General features: G+C 43.0%; 1 long non-coding RNA gene across 1 annotated transcript in view; it reads right to left on the bottom strand.

Annotated features, from left to right (window-relative positions):
- LOC134553166 (uncharacterized) overlaps window positions 1-12,482 on the bottom strand; it is a 53,936-nt gene extending 41,454 nt beyond the window's left edge. The window contains exon 1 of the long non-coding RNA XR_010081054.1: window positions 12,324-12,482. This is a non-coding gene — a long non-coding RNA (uncharacterized LOC134553166). The remainder of the gene's footprint in view (window positions 1-12,323) is intronic.
- Window positions 12,483-12,792: the final 310 nt, after the last annotated feature.

The following is a 12,792-nucleotide window of genomic DNA, read 5'->3' as shown; positions in this document are numbered from 1 at the left end:
ACTACAGAGTGACAACTAAAACATCACTGTGCTGTCAACATCATTCTCACACTAAATCCAAAAATACAGCACTGTACCAGCTACAAGGAATAAAATTGACTTTATTCCAGCGAAAACCAGGACACCTATCAACCTCTTTATCATTGTTCCCTATTTGCAAATATGTTGAGAGAGGCTCAAAGCAACAGTTTATACCTAAAAGTTCTCCAAACTGGAAAGTACAGAAGTGTATTACACATGCATCTGTTGTAACTGCCCATACAGAATTTCCCAACGTTTTCCCACTACTCTGCAACAGATGGGACAAAAGCTGCCAGACACTTCCAAGACTTAGCCCAGCTTGTTTTTCTCCTGAGCACTGAATTAGCACTGAAAAACAGGCCTGGCACAGTTTGCTCAGGGAGCTGACAGAGCTCAACCCAGCAGCTACAGAGCATGCTGTCAACAGAGTGTCAGCAGTGTTTGCTGTGCCCCACAGAGAAAAGCTGCAACATCCACGCTCCTCTGACATGGAAACACAAACAAATTTCATCCCCCTCCAGGAGCAAAAGGCTGGAAAAGCTAATCTTTGGTTTTGTTTTCTTCCTCTTGCTAACCTCAGGCAAGGCAGTTACCATCCTGCTGCAGCTTGTCATGCCAAAACCAACACCTTACGTCAGCAGGATATGTTCTGCAGCCCACAGTCTTTTTGTTAATTAATATGGCAAAATAACAGAGGCGGCCACCAAAAACTGCTCCTCTCCCTTGTCCAAGTGAAGCTTCCCTACTGACCCAAGAAGCACCATGCATGTCACATTTAGCTGCTACTGCAGGATCCTGCCTCACCCTGCTTGCTTATACCTCTGAGGAAGGCTGAGAAGCTTTAGGCCCCCACTCCCTCGACTGTCCTCTCACAGACAGAATAAAGGTTGGATGAATAAACACCAAGCATGCGTTTTACATCAGTATATATTCGTTGAATATGTATATGCATATATGCACACACACATCGATCCTCCCTGCCAATCTCAGTCCAGCACTACTAGCATCAAATCTGTTTACAAATTAAAAGAATACTATAGCTACAAAGTCCAGTACTTTGAACCCAGACTGTCAAACAGCCTCTGTATCTGCATTTCTTAGCTTTAGTCTTCATGCACAGACCCTTTATTATGTACCATTTGCCCATAAATCTCCTACCTCCTTCAGTGCCAGTACTTCAAGTGCTAATCAGGGCCTGTGCTGTAGTATCCTGTCTAGAAGAACCCTGCTTTATTTTCTATAAAATTTCATAATATGCTGCTGAAGTAGTGGGCATTGTATTGAAAGAAATATCCTGGTCTCTCATACCAAAAAAAGTTTCCATAATTTCAGATTGCATGACATTTGCACAGTTCCTCCAAAATGCTTATTACCTTACATAACCCCAGGCATTAAAAATAGTTAATTCATATCCATCTACTTCCAATTAATTACACTGGAACATTTTTGGCCTGCTGTGCTAGGATGGTAGGTACACACAGCAACAACCAAAAGCAAAAGACTAAAATTAATCAAGAAGCCAAAGAAAAATGTTATGTGGGAGTAAGAAGTGTTTGGGACTTTTTCCTCTTAATCTCACAGTTCATTTTAACCTTAAATCTATTTTTCATTTAAGCCAGCCTATGAGCAAACTTGGGTCAAAATCAGAAAACAGTTGTCAGCAAGTACTATAAAAAAGTCAAACATTTGGGTTTACTCTTTCCCAAAACAAAACTGTTTAAGAACATAAGTATCTAAATTTTGATGTTAAAAGCATGTTTTAAGTGGAAATGAAAAAATATTTTAGATTGGGTATTTTTACACCACTCCCCCTCTAAAAAAAAAATTGGAAGTCACAGACTTAAGCTGAAGAGAGGTTTTAGACATGCCTTTCCTCACCCCATTGAGAAGGGGCTCAGATGAGATGCCTAATGGCAGGGGCAGCACATCCTGCCCTGGATGATGATGAATTAACTTTCTGTGCTCCTCTGCTGCTCCCAAAACATCGCCTCTCATCACTAGGCAGAGAAACACTGTATGGACATCTACAACAGCAGCACTACCTGAGAGCCAAACACAAAAATAACTACATTTGTTCAGGGCTGAAGGGGACCTACAATCTGTGCCAGATCATGCATGGAGCCATGTGAAAACACTGTGAAAAGGAAACAGACTGACTACGCTGTGTGACAAGGAGAAAAAATTTTATGATTCTATGAACTTCAACTAAAGGTTGTACAGATGACCTTGACTTAAGATGTATCCTCTTTTGAAAGTGCCAGTAGTATTATTTAAAAGCACTAACTCACATTAATGGGATGCTTCTAGTATCACTTTCTTAATGTTTTACAATAAATACACTGACATAGTAGACTTTCACTTGTGAAAAGGGCTCTTTGAGCAACATTTACACCTCTCTGCTACAGCTAGTGCAATAGCCCATTATTAGCTCCTTTACAGTCCTCCTCCCAAGAGGTGGGACAGACAGCTTCCAGCAGATTTGCAGCCTATTGCTGAGAAAGGAAGTGCAGCCCTGAAGGAGAGTGACCTCTGGGGTAATGCTCTTCAACCAGGTACTCTCCAGATTGCTTAACAGGCTGAGATGTATTTATGGTCCAAGCGTGGAGGTTAAAGTTGCATTTCTGTACAGCCATCAGACCTGTCCCATGCAGCCACATCAGAAGGGGCTCCTTTCAGGAACTGGGACTGGTTTCATGATCTGTGCCTGTGCTTTGACCCCAAAGCCATCAGTCCACCTGGTCTAAGCCTGGCGGACCTGTTAACACCTCCAGGCAGGATCCTCCAAGCCAGAAGCATCTGGCAATTCTCACTGCAGGTTATTTGGGAACTGGGATACATTCTCTGTATGCAGCATATGTTCTCAGTTCCCATGCACATTCTGAACAGCAAAACCAAACACTAATTAATCAAGGCTTATGTCTCAGCCATCTAGTGGGAGGTGTCCCTGCCCTTGCCCCCCCCTTGGGTCAGAACTAGATAAGCTCTAAGGTAACCTCAGGCCCAAAGCATTTTTTGATTGTATGATCTATCCCTTTATTTAGCCACATTCTTGTTCTCTCCACTCCTACCTACCAGCACTTTCCTCAGCATTTCCATACCCAGAATTCTTCTGACTGGTTCCCCTGTAAATAGAGTATGTTAGATAGCTGTTTCCAACTGCAAGTCACTGCAGCTGGAATCCTTCCTTAGAGAATTGTCAAAGATGAGACCCTCCCATGATGCCTAAACGTGGACTCTGTAGCCCAAACCACCATTACAAGTCACTTCAAGTCCTCAGGGCTCACTGCCTCATTGTTACCAGCTCAGCCTCTGCAGCCTGTTCCTCTGACTCTTCTAATTGGAACCCAGTAACTTCCTGTAGCACTTCATTTGTACCTGAAAAAGCAACAATTGGAAATGCACTGGTGAAAATAATATACCTAATAAGAGGTGAATTTAGTGTCAAGGAATAAATAATCTGTTTGTGAAGCAAAGGCACAGAGCATTTGTTCATTTTGGGGCAAGAGGAGGGGACAAAGTGCCTTATGGCAGATCTGAAAGGCAGGTGGGTTGCACCTTATTTTCTTTTCTCACTGCTCTGAAAGGGTACAAAATAAAATCATGGAATACACAGAGGAGGAATCAACCATCTCAGCACAGTGTTGTCCTTCCTTAGAAGAGGGGGGCTTACGATCTTATGTTTGCATTTGGCAAGGATTTCTTTAGTGCTTTTATTTTATTTTAATTGCTCTGTCTTTGCATCATCTTTAGTATTATGATTTACCTTCATAATCCAAATGGGATCATAGAAGGGTATTTTGCTCTTGGTACCATTCAGAGAAAAAGTTTTCTGTGTGCCTCAGACTGCACTACAGAACTGAAGGTATTAATTGAAATGTAAGGGTAACCACCCCAAAGCACTCATTTGAGAAACCTCTTTTTACCTCTGGAGTGCTATTTGGTCACCTAAGCTATAAATGTCAAGCTCAAGGCTTGACATGGTTCAATGTCTTTGGTTCATGGCATTAGCACGAGGTCATTGCTGCCTAACATGGTGGCAAGTACTGCAATTCCCTTCAAGAGTCTCTGGAGAAGGCAAGAGAAATGAATGCTCAAGGCACTTCATAAACTGGTTTCATGTCTTACTCTTGGGCAGTGGCAAAATCCCACACCAGCAGATGAAATAAAATGTCAACAGACTTCAGACTTGATGCCCTAAACAAAAGGCCATTCTGCTTTACTCTGTATGGATCCCACAGCCAGTGGTTCCCCCCAGGTTCGTGTTCCTTCCCAGGCTCAGCATGCATCAGCAGGTCAGTATCACATCTCAGGAAAGCAGGGGGCTGCTAGGATTGCCTGTCCTGCCATAGCTGAGACTTATCACTTCATAAATATCTCAAGGAGACTGAGCTAGGATCTTGATCCACGAGCAAAGGACCTGACACTGGCATTACTGCAAGGGCATAACCTCTCCCTGTAGCTATGCCTGCAAGATTCCCATCACCTAGACAAACTCCAGTAGTGCCAGCATGCTTTGCAGGCCACAGGAGGATGTATATTCAGCAGAAGCAAGAAATCCTGCACAAGCTGGTTGGCCAGCACTCCCCCAAAAGGGACACAAGGCAGGCACAGTCTGTCCTTCCTCAAGGTCATGCCTTGCAGAAGAAAAGATGGCCTGGAGGGAATACAAGAGAGGGAAATAAGGCTCCTGCCCTCTACCTCAAGAGGAGGGACCAAAAACAGCCTAATGGTCACATACCACAAGGGCTAGAGAGGAGGAAGAGGAGAGCAAAAGTGATCACTAAAGCTTCTTCAAAACAGAGTCCAGAGAGAGATAAACTAAGTAAGGCCAAAAGCAGCAGTCCTGCAGCAAGGCAGAACATGATGCTCTCATGAGGAGCCCCCCCAGAGCCATCTCCGACCTGGCCAAACTCTTTGGCCCATGTCTGATCACAATTGTAAACATATATTCAACTAAATACACTGGCTTTGGGGCAACAAATCACCCCTGGCCCCCTCATTCCTCTGGACTTATTGTATTTGACAGGGAAGTCTTTGATCCTGTTCTTTAAACCTTCTGCAGGCGGGATGAGGGGTAAGCAGTTTGGTATAACATGTTGAAAACATTTTAGAAGCTGGGAGGACAGGGGGAGTAAACAAGAAAAAAATACAACCAGAAGCCAGCAGCTTCTTGCACACAAAAATGTAATTTCTTTTTCTTTCCTGGGAAGTTCTGCTTCTGTGCTTAAGATCCAGACAGACAGGAAAAGCCCTTGCCAGGTCATCAGTTTTCCTCATTTGTGGGAACAGAGAAAGGAGACTGCTGTGCAACTTTACCTGCAGTCTTGCTGTCAGCTGAAGGACCCTACAGCCTCAGGGCCTTTGTTATAAATCTATTTTGGTTGGGAGTGGTGGCAGCTGTTTGTGCCATGACAGAAGCATACTTGAGGGCAGCAGTCATTTTGTGCAGTCATGTCTTCTGTAACTTTGGACAAAGCACTAATGCTGTCTAGAAGACCTTGGGGCAGGAAGGAAGTCATGCCTCTGAATTCTCTACATGCTACCAAGAGGATAGTGAAAGCATCTGAAGTGCAGGAGCCACTGCTGTCATAACTCAGAGAGCCCCTGGCCCCAGCAAGCCAAAAGAAACAGAGGCATTTGTTACAGCCACTTTCCTGGATTTGGAAGTACAAATAGCAAGTTACCAAACTCCTAAAAAAAAAAATCAAGTGTGCTCTGTTTCCAAGGTTTCCTCCAGACTGATTCTCCTGGCAAACAGAAAAGATCCCCAAGCCAAGTAACTCTACTCAGCCTCATCCTGCACATCGCATGCTCAAAGGATTAAGTTATGGTTTACTGCAGCCGTACCCAGAGCTCACCCAAAACTTCACACCCTTCATGGGTAGCACAAACTATTTGCATACTCCTTCAACTCACAGTTTTCTCACAAGCATGTTCAGCTATTTCCTGACACCTCCCATGGGTTATTTGGTGTTTTTTTCCATGTAGTTCATCTTTGAAACCTGAAGTGTCTCAGAAAATTCACACTGAGTAATCTGTCATCGGTGGACAGTCACCACTTAATGCTGAGGAGGCAAATTCCATGCAGGACGACAGTTTCAGTGTCCCTTATCACAATAAGGGTGGGGCCTCAGCACTGTTATGTTTATGTTACCCAAGACAACAAGCAGGTTTAAAAAACAAACCAAAATGACCTTTGAGAGTTGTGACAGCACGACTGGTCATTTAAAAGCTAGATTAATGATCTTCAGTGGAGAGGTTGACCCTTTATTTTATGTTTGCATAATCCATATGGTGGGCCTGGCTCCACACACAGTCCCAACAAGAAGAGCAAGAAAAACATTTTCTAAAAGTCTAAGTTATTCAAACTCATAAAGCATTATAATTTCAAACCAAAATTGTGATTCGGTTGTGCTTTGGTTTACCAGCTGCATTTCTCTCAAAGCTTATTAGTGAAGCCCACAAGATAGCTGATACCCTGGATGAGGTCTGTTTGTCCTTGTGGTTCCCCAACACAAAGCTGCAACATAGGCTGCAGATATGCAGATGAAGGAACTGCTGAAATAAGTATTCCAGAGCTACTGAACAGCTCTGGGTATCAGCCTCTCCCAAAAATGTATAGGGAGCAGTAAAGTAAGGACATGCAGCATGCATCAGTTGATGATACTTGCCAAAATTCCTTAGACCTTAAGAAGGATAAAAAAAAGCCATGCCATTGATTAAAAACATATATTGCTGACAGTGGCAAAGTTACTTAATGACATTTTGGAGAGAATCAGAGCTTTTTCCTGAGGAAAGCCTTGTGCACCATCAGGAGAGGCGTGCAGGGAAACCCTGTGAGGAACAAAAGTGTTTGAATTGGCAGGACGGTAAGTAAATGGAAAGACATTTTCCTCCGTTGCTCATCTGTTTCATTGACCTTTTCTTTCAGAGGGTGGAATAAAAAGCACTTGCGTCTGTGAAGAGATGTTTGGAACAAGGAAATCCTGCAAGTGAAAAGAAGTCCTAAACTGGGAAAGGCAAAAAATGAGCCAGTGTAACCACAATACTGGATTTCCTATGGAGATAACCATCATCAATGCACAAAGCTCCTGTGTTCCTTCAATTAACATACTGTAGGTGGAAGCCAAAAACAGTGGATAATGGTAAGTTTCACTTTCTACAAAGTCAAAAGCTGTTTTAATAGAAGATTAAGAGCCTTTCTTTTCAGTTCAGCAAGAAAGAGTGTATTTTCTCAGAGGCTGACTGAACACCCACGTTGTTCAGAAGCCAGGCAGAGTGCTCCCTGTTAAGCTTACTTGCAATTCCTTGTGGAGTCAAAGCAAGCAAGAGCTGGTACCCTGGGTAGGGATAATGCTGCAAGTCTTGGTAGTAAATGCATTCTCACTAAACATACTGCCAAGAGGATTTTCTCTGGCAAAGAAGGTGATGGCTTGTCTAGTAAATGATGCCCCAGGGGATTGGTACAGGCTATGGGGGTGCAGCACCTAAGCACAAAGACGTGAGCAACTTTGTCCATCTTCCCATTAGAGGTGAACTTTTGAAGATCTCACCTGTCATTTCTCATATTTAAGGGAAAGTTCTAGAGGTCAACAGGAAAAATTGAGTATCTCCTCTAGACAGTCTAAGACACTTCAGGAGGCCTTGTACCCCACCACTCCAAAACCTTCACAAGTTCCCAAATTCATGCTCTCCATTTGCTGATCCACAGCAGCCAAATTTCCCCGCAGAGGGCAACACCACAGGGCACAAACAGTGAAAGAAAAGGAGATTAAGAATGCTGCTGACCTACACATTTAATGAAGTATCTCTTCTTTCTATCAGCCTAACACACAAGCATATAGGCATGTCTGTGCATTACCACTCACCTAGTCTTCAGCATTTGAAGTCTAGATGACCCCTGAGGCAAGAATCACGTCATGCAGAACCAAGCACAAACTCCATGCCATAATAAACATTTTATCAGTAATGAGACCAAATTGGAGCTGAAGTACAGTCTTAACTTTGCTCCTTAGCTTTCACACCCAAAGAACAGTCATAGAAGCTACATCCTTACATGGGTGATAGGGAAGATAAGGATTTTCCATTTCTGATGTAATTAAATAAATCATGCTGGTCTCCCAGTAATGAACTCATTTCTAATTACCCTGGAGTCATCTTATCTTGCATGTGCTGCTTGCACACTCATTTAAGGTGCTGCCAGAGTGCCTTGTCAGTAGGACATGGTTGCCAATAGAAACTTCACAGCCCAAATCTGAAGCCAGGCTTGCATACCTGTCCTAGTCCCTAGCACTGTATTCATTCTTGAGAAAACTATTTTAAAAGAAAACCACAGTTCAGCTTTGAAAGGGTCTGAGTGAAAAAAAATCAAATAAGAACATGGAATTGATGATTTCATAAGCAACATAAAAGATTTTTTTCCACTTGTTACTGTTTTAAAAAATTACACACTTTCCAACTTTCAATATCAAATAGCCCAAATGGCTGGGTTTGATAAAGGACAGAAGGAACCTCCAATTTTTTCTTGAAATCCCCTAGGATCTCAAATGCATCTCCTCATAGTTTTCAGTGACTCTTTTAACCGAGGTCCTTTTCCAGAAGCCATACTTGTTTAGGGTTTACTCCTCACCCCTTACATTTATTCTCCTCAGCTTTTGCTGTTCCCACTGTAAACGAAAGTCATGGTTCTTTATACCCCTTTTAAAGAAGATAAGTGCATAAATAACCACCAAAGATGTGTCCTGCACAAGTATGTCAATTATACAATTAAACATTTTCTCCTTCTCGTGATATGTTTTATGGAGGTATAAATCAGGACTACAAGGCAATTTAGCTCAGACAGGAATTTTATGGAGGAGTGTGCAGATCCCCAGGGCTCGTCTGGAAAATGAGGAACATACTCATAGATGATACAGCTTGCTGGGTACAAGATCCACAGGAGCTAGAGAGCATTCTGCGTAGACTGAGATTTAACTCTCTCATTTAAATCAAGCGAAACAGGACTGTGCTGGATGCAACTGCATTAAAACCTTTCTGCGGTGGATTAAGGAGCTTTCTGCAAAGCCAAGTCACACTGAAGAAATTGTGTGGGCAGAATGAATTGGTGCCAAATCACAGGCAGAAAGCAGGAGCTGAAAGGTAGCAAGTGTCTCCCTGTGTTTAACAAGGCTTTAGCTGCACTCACTTTCTTCCACTAAGCAGAAGCTTTCCCTTCTTTCCTGGAAGAGAAATGCTTGTGCCACATTTTCCTTTCTTACAGTCTTAGTTGCAGAGCCTCTCTATTTCCCTCTTGGAAGGTGTAAATTGAGGTCAAATAAAGAACTTTGGCTTGCTTGCACTTGGAACGTGCCTGGAAACAGACAGCAGGATCCAGATACAGCTTTTCCTTACTCTCAGAAACTGGCCAAAATCACCTCCCTGTACTTTGGCCAAAAGGCAAAGTCTCCACGATGGAAGGGAAGTCTCTGCCTTGCGGTGCTGCCCAGCAGAGGCAATTGCCCCATTGCCACTGATGGAGGCTGGAGTGATCCTGTTCCTCTCTTACCTGGGCTATGAGGTGTGCACAGCCACATCTGTCTCAGTGCTTGCCCATTCAGACATCCCCTCCCACCACATTCCCCAAGTCCAGCCTCAGGACACATAGAAGGAAGCACCACAGTGTTTCATTTCTCCAGCCAGGCCTGCACCCAAGGATCTGGGCATTAGCATCCACCTCACCTAACACAACTAGCCTTGGTTGTTCTCTCCACAGTCAACAGGATCTAGTGTTAAGTCCTGCAGCCACCTCACTCTTGGCATCTCAGCTAGGCAGGATACATTTCAGCCTTCCTGCCTAGAGAAATATAACTTGTACCTAACACCAGCACTTTCCAAAAATCAGCCAACTAAGCTATGCCCCCATGTCTTAATGCCTGCACAACAATGGGGCAAGGGCAGCATTTTCCTCTCTGTGCACAACCCAGCTCACACCTGGATTCAGGGTAGCTGCATGAGTAAATTAAATTGTCCTCTCAGCTGCTTATTTGGAAGCAAATGGCAGAAGCAAGACACAGCAGAGAGCTACAAGCTGAAACAAGTCCACAGACTCAAATGACCCACAAGAAAGTTATATTTGAATCATGTACTTCCCTCTTGACTTGCAGCACCTGAAAGCACACAGCATTCATTTTTTTATCCTTATGAGCCTTCCACTGTCCAGCACTGCCAGCTCATGATATATTCTCCAGAGAACAAAACTAGGTGCCCCACCAGCTCCCAGATTTTGCAAGAATCCAAACATTCAATTATTTCTTTAGCAAAAATGTGTGGTTTTTTATTCAATCTTCAGCACTTTATCTGCTTCTGCAGTTCAGACCACAAAACTGATCCACCTGGTCTATTCAGGCAGTAACAACAGGCCCTTCCTGAGGATGTCCTCTCCCAACATGCCATCGTGGATTTTCTCTGCACATTCTCTGGTGCCTTGCTCTCCAGTAAACTGAGCTGCTCTGTGACACTCGTTCAGGAGCTCATCCCCAGCCCTTGACCTTCTGCACTTCATCCTTGGCTTCCAGCTCAACATATACATCCTGGCTAATTGTTGGGGTTTCCAAACAATAGCTAAACACAAGTTTGGCATCAGCAGCAAGTTCTGAATCAGCCTTCAGTAGTTTTGTCTTACCAGAGGCTAGCAAGGGGAGAGGTCCTTTGCCAGTAGGGAAGGGAAAATGGGATTAATACTTGCACTAAGACCCACAGAGAAATAGTGGGAGGGATAGAAGAACTCCATGTAAAGAGAGAGAGGGTTAACAAGAGAGCACAGTACCTTTCAACCCTCTGTTTTGTTTTGTACTTTAGGGTGCAGTAAAATGTATTTATTCCCAATTCCTCAGTTTACAAGGAAAGCAGGTTGCCTTAAAGGTTTTAAAACTGGCCTCAGCTGAGCAGCAATTCTCCCAGACTGGATTTTGAGGATTTCACTCCATGAATAATACTTTCATTTATTTTCTCCATATACAACCTCTAGTTCTGCTTGACAGAGATGGTTTCATTTCATCTCCATTAAAATACAGAAAGGCCTGAAGTAGCAACTACCAAAAATATAAGCAATTACAGAGATGTTGTATGTAGAGATTTAGGTCATTAAAAATCACCATGGAGAAATTTGGGCATAGTGTTAAGTGAAGCCGCAAGAAAAACTGACTATCTTAGAATGGATTTTGAAGAAAAGTATCAATTGCTTTGATTATATATATGGGGGGAAAAAAGGACCTTCAGACTAAATTAGCAGTGGAGACAGAAAATATACAAGCATATATATGTATCTAACATAGAGAGTTTTATATGCTTTCCATTTGTTTCCCATCTGCTGTGCAAGTAGTTAATTCATCAACATACATTGGCCACAGTTTATCTAAAGAAAGCCTGGCCTTGGGAGCAGCTCCTGCATTTACTGTTCTTTAATGCAACAGTAAGGCCCCAGGGACAACTCATAAGCAGAAAGTCCAGCCCCTGATAATCCTCATACAAAACAGAGCAGTCCTCGGGACATGCTGGCAGACAAAGCAGAGTATGGAAAAACCCTAAGCCTGCTCTGTTTTATGCCTGTGTCCAACCCAGTAAGTCCTAGATTGCAGCCAGGTACAAGCTGAAAGCCAGCTTAGTTCTTCCTTTCCAAGTATGCCAAAGTGCAAGCGAGGCTTACCTCAGGCTGCAGCCAACTGGGGAGTAACAAGAAGCAGAGATACAGAGACTGAGCTGAAACTTAAATAATGGATTAATGCATCCTGGACCAACTGGAGAAAGCATCCCTGAGTTAACAAGGATGAGTGCAGAAGGGAGAGCACAGGGGTCTAGATGAAAAGTTTATCAGCTGTTGAGCAACCTGGTACTTAAGGGTTGGGTTCTTCCAGTGTACAGTCTATTAATATTACCTCAGCCAGTTAAAGACAGCCTCTATTTGTTATGTTTCACTGTTGTGTGAGGTTACCACAGCATGTATCTGGATGACCAGGACTCACCTAAAACACAGTCAAAGAAAACACTCTTTGGACCAATATAAAGCCATTTTTGAATGGCTGTTTTCTATAAACCCCCATCACATGGTCACCACTGCTATTCTACTGGAGAGGGGGGATCCAGTAAATACAGATACATACAAAAGGGCTGGAATAGGTCAGCACAAACATTAAACGCTTGGAACCAATGCTTTGTTGGTCAGAAGCAGTCAGACACCAGGGAGAAATGAGACAGAACTCCCTTTTGATCTGGCAAAGCCATTAGGTCTGAAGAGCATAAAGAGAAAACAAAAAAAAAGCCCCTACCTTTCACAGTTTCTCTAACGTCACCTAAGCCAGAAATACTCATATTTTACAAGCAAGATGGCTCTACAACACACCCAGCAATGCAAACAGCTCAGTGGAGTGTGGCAAGGCAGGACACCCCGAGAGCTGCCCACACAGGAGCTGGCACAGGCAGGGACACAGGACCAGCCACCACACCTGCAGGCTGGGCTCAGACCCAGGGCAAACATTTGCCTTTCACAGCAACAACAAATGAAAGGCTTTGGGTTCCCCCAAATTAACATAAATATTTTTTCTCTTCTGTTTTGTTTTTTGTGTGCCCTTTTTTTTCCCCTTTAAACTAACAAAGAGCAGAGTAGAAGGGAAGGGGTTCTCTGGAAACACTTGAAAGACTTATTATACTTAATATTATATATTAATATATAGTTAACATTATAATTATAATATATTAATATTATACTTAATATAATATACTTTAATATAAAGTGAG

Source organism: Prinia subflava, chromosome 1 (assembly GCF_021018805.1).
Source record: "Prinia subflava isolate CZ2003 ecotype Zambia chromosome 1, Cam_Psub_1.2, whole genome shotgun sequence".
NCBI lineage: Eukaryota > Metazoa > Chordata > Aves > Passeriformes > Cisticolidae > Prinia > Prinia subflava.
The sequence above is the reverse complement of the archived record's forward strand: the minus strand, read 5'-3'. Positions and strand labels throughout refer to the sequence as shown.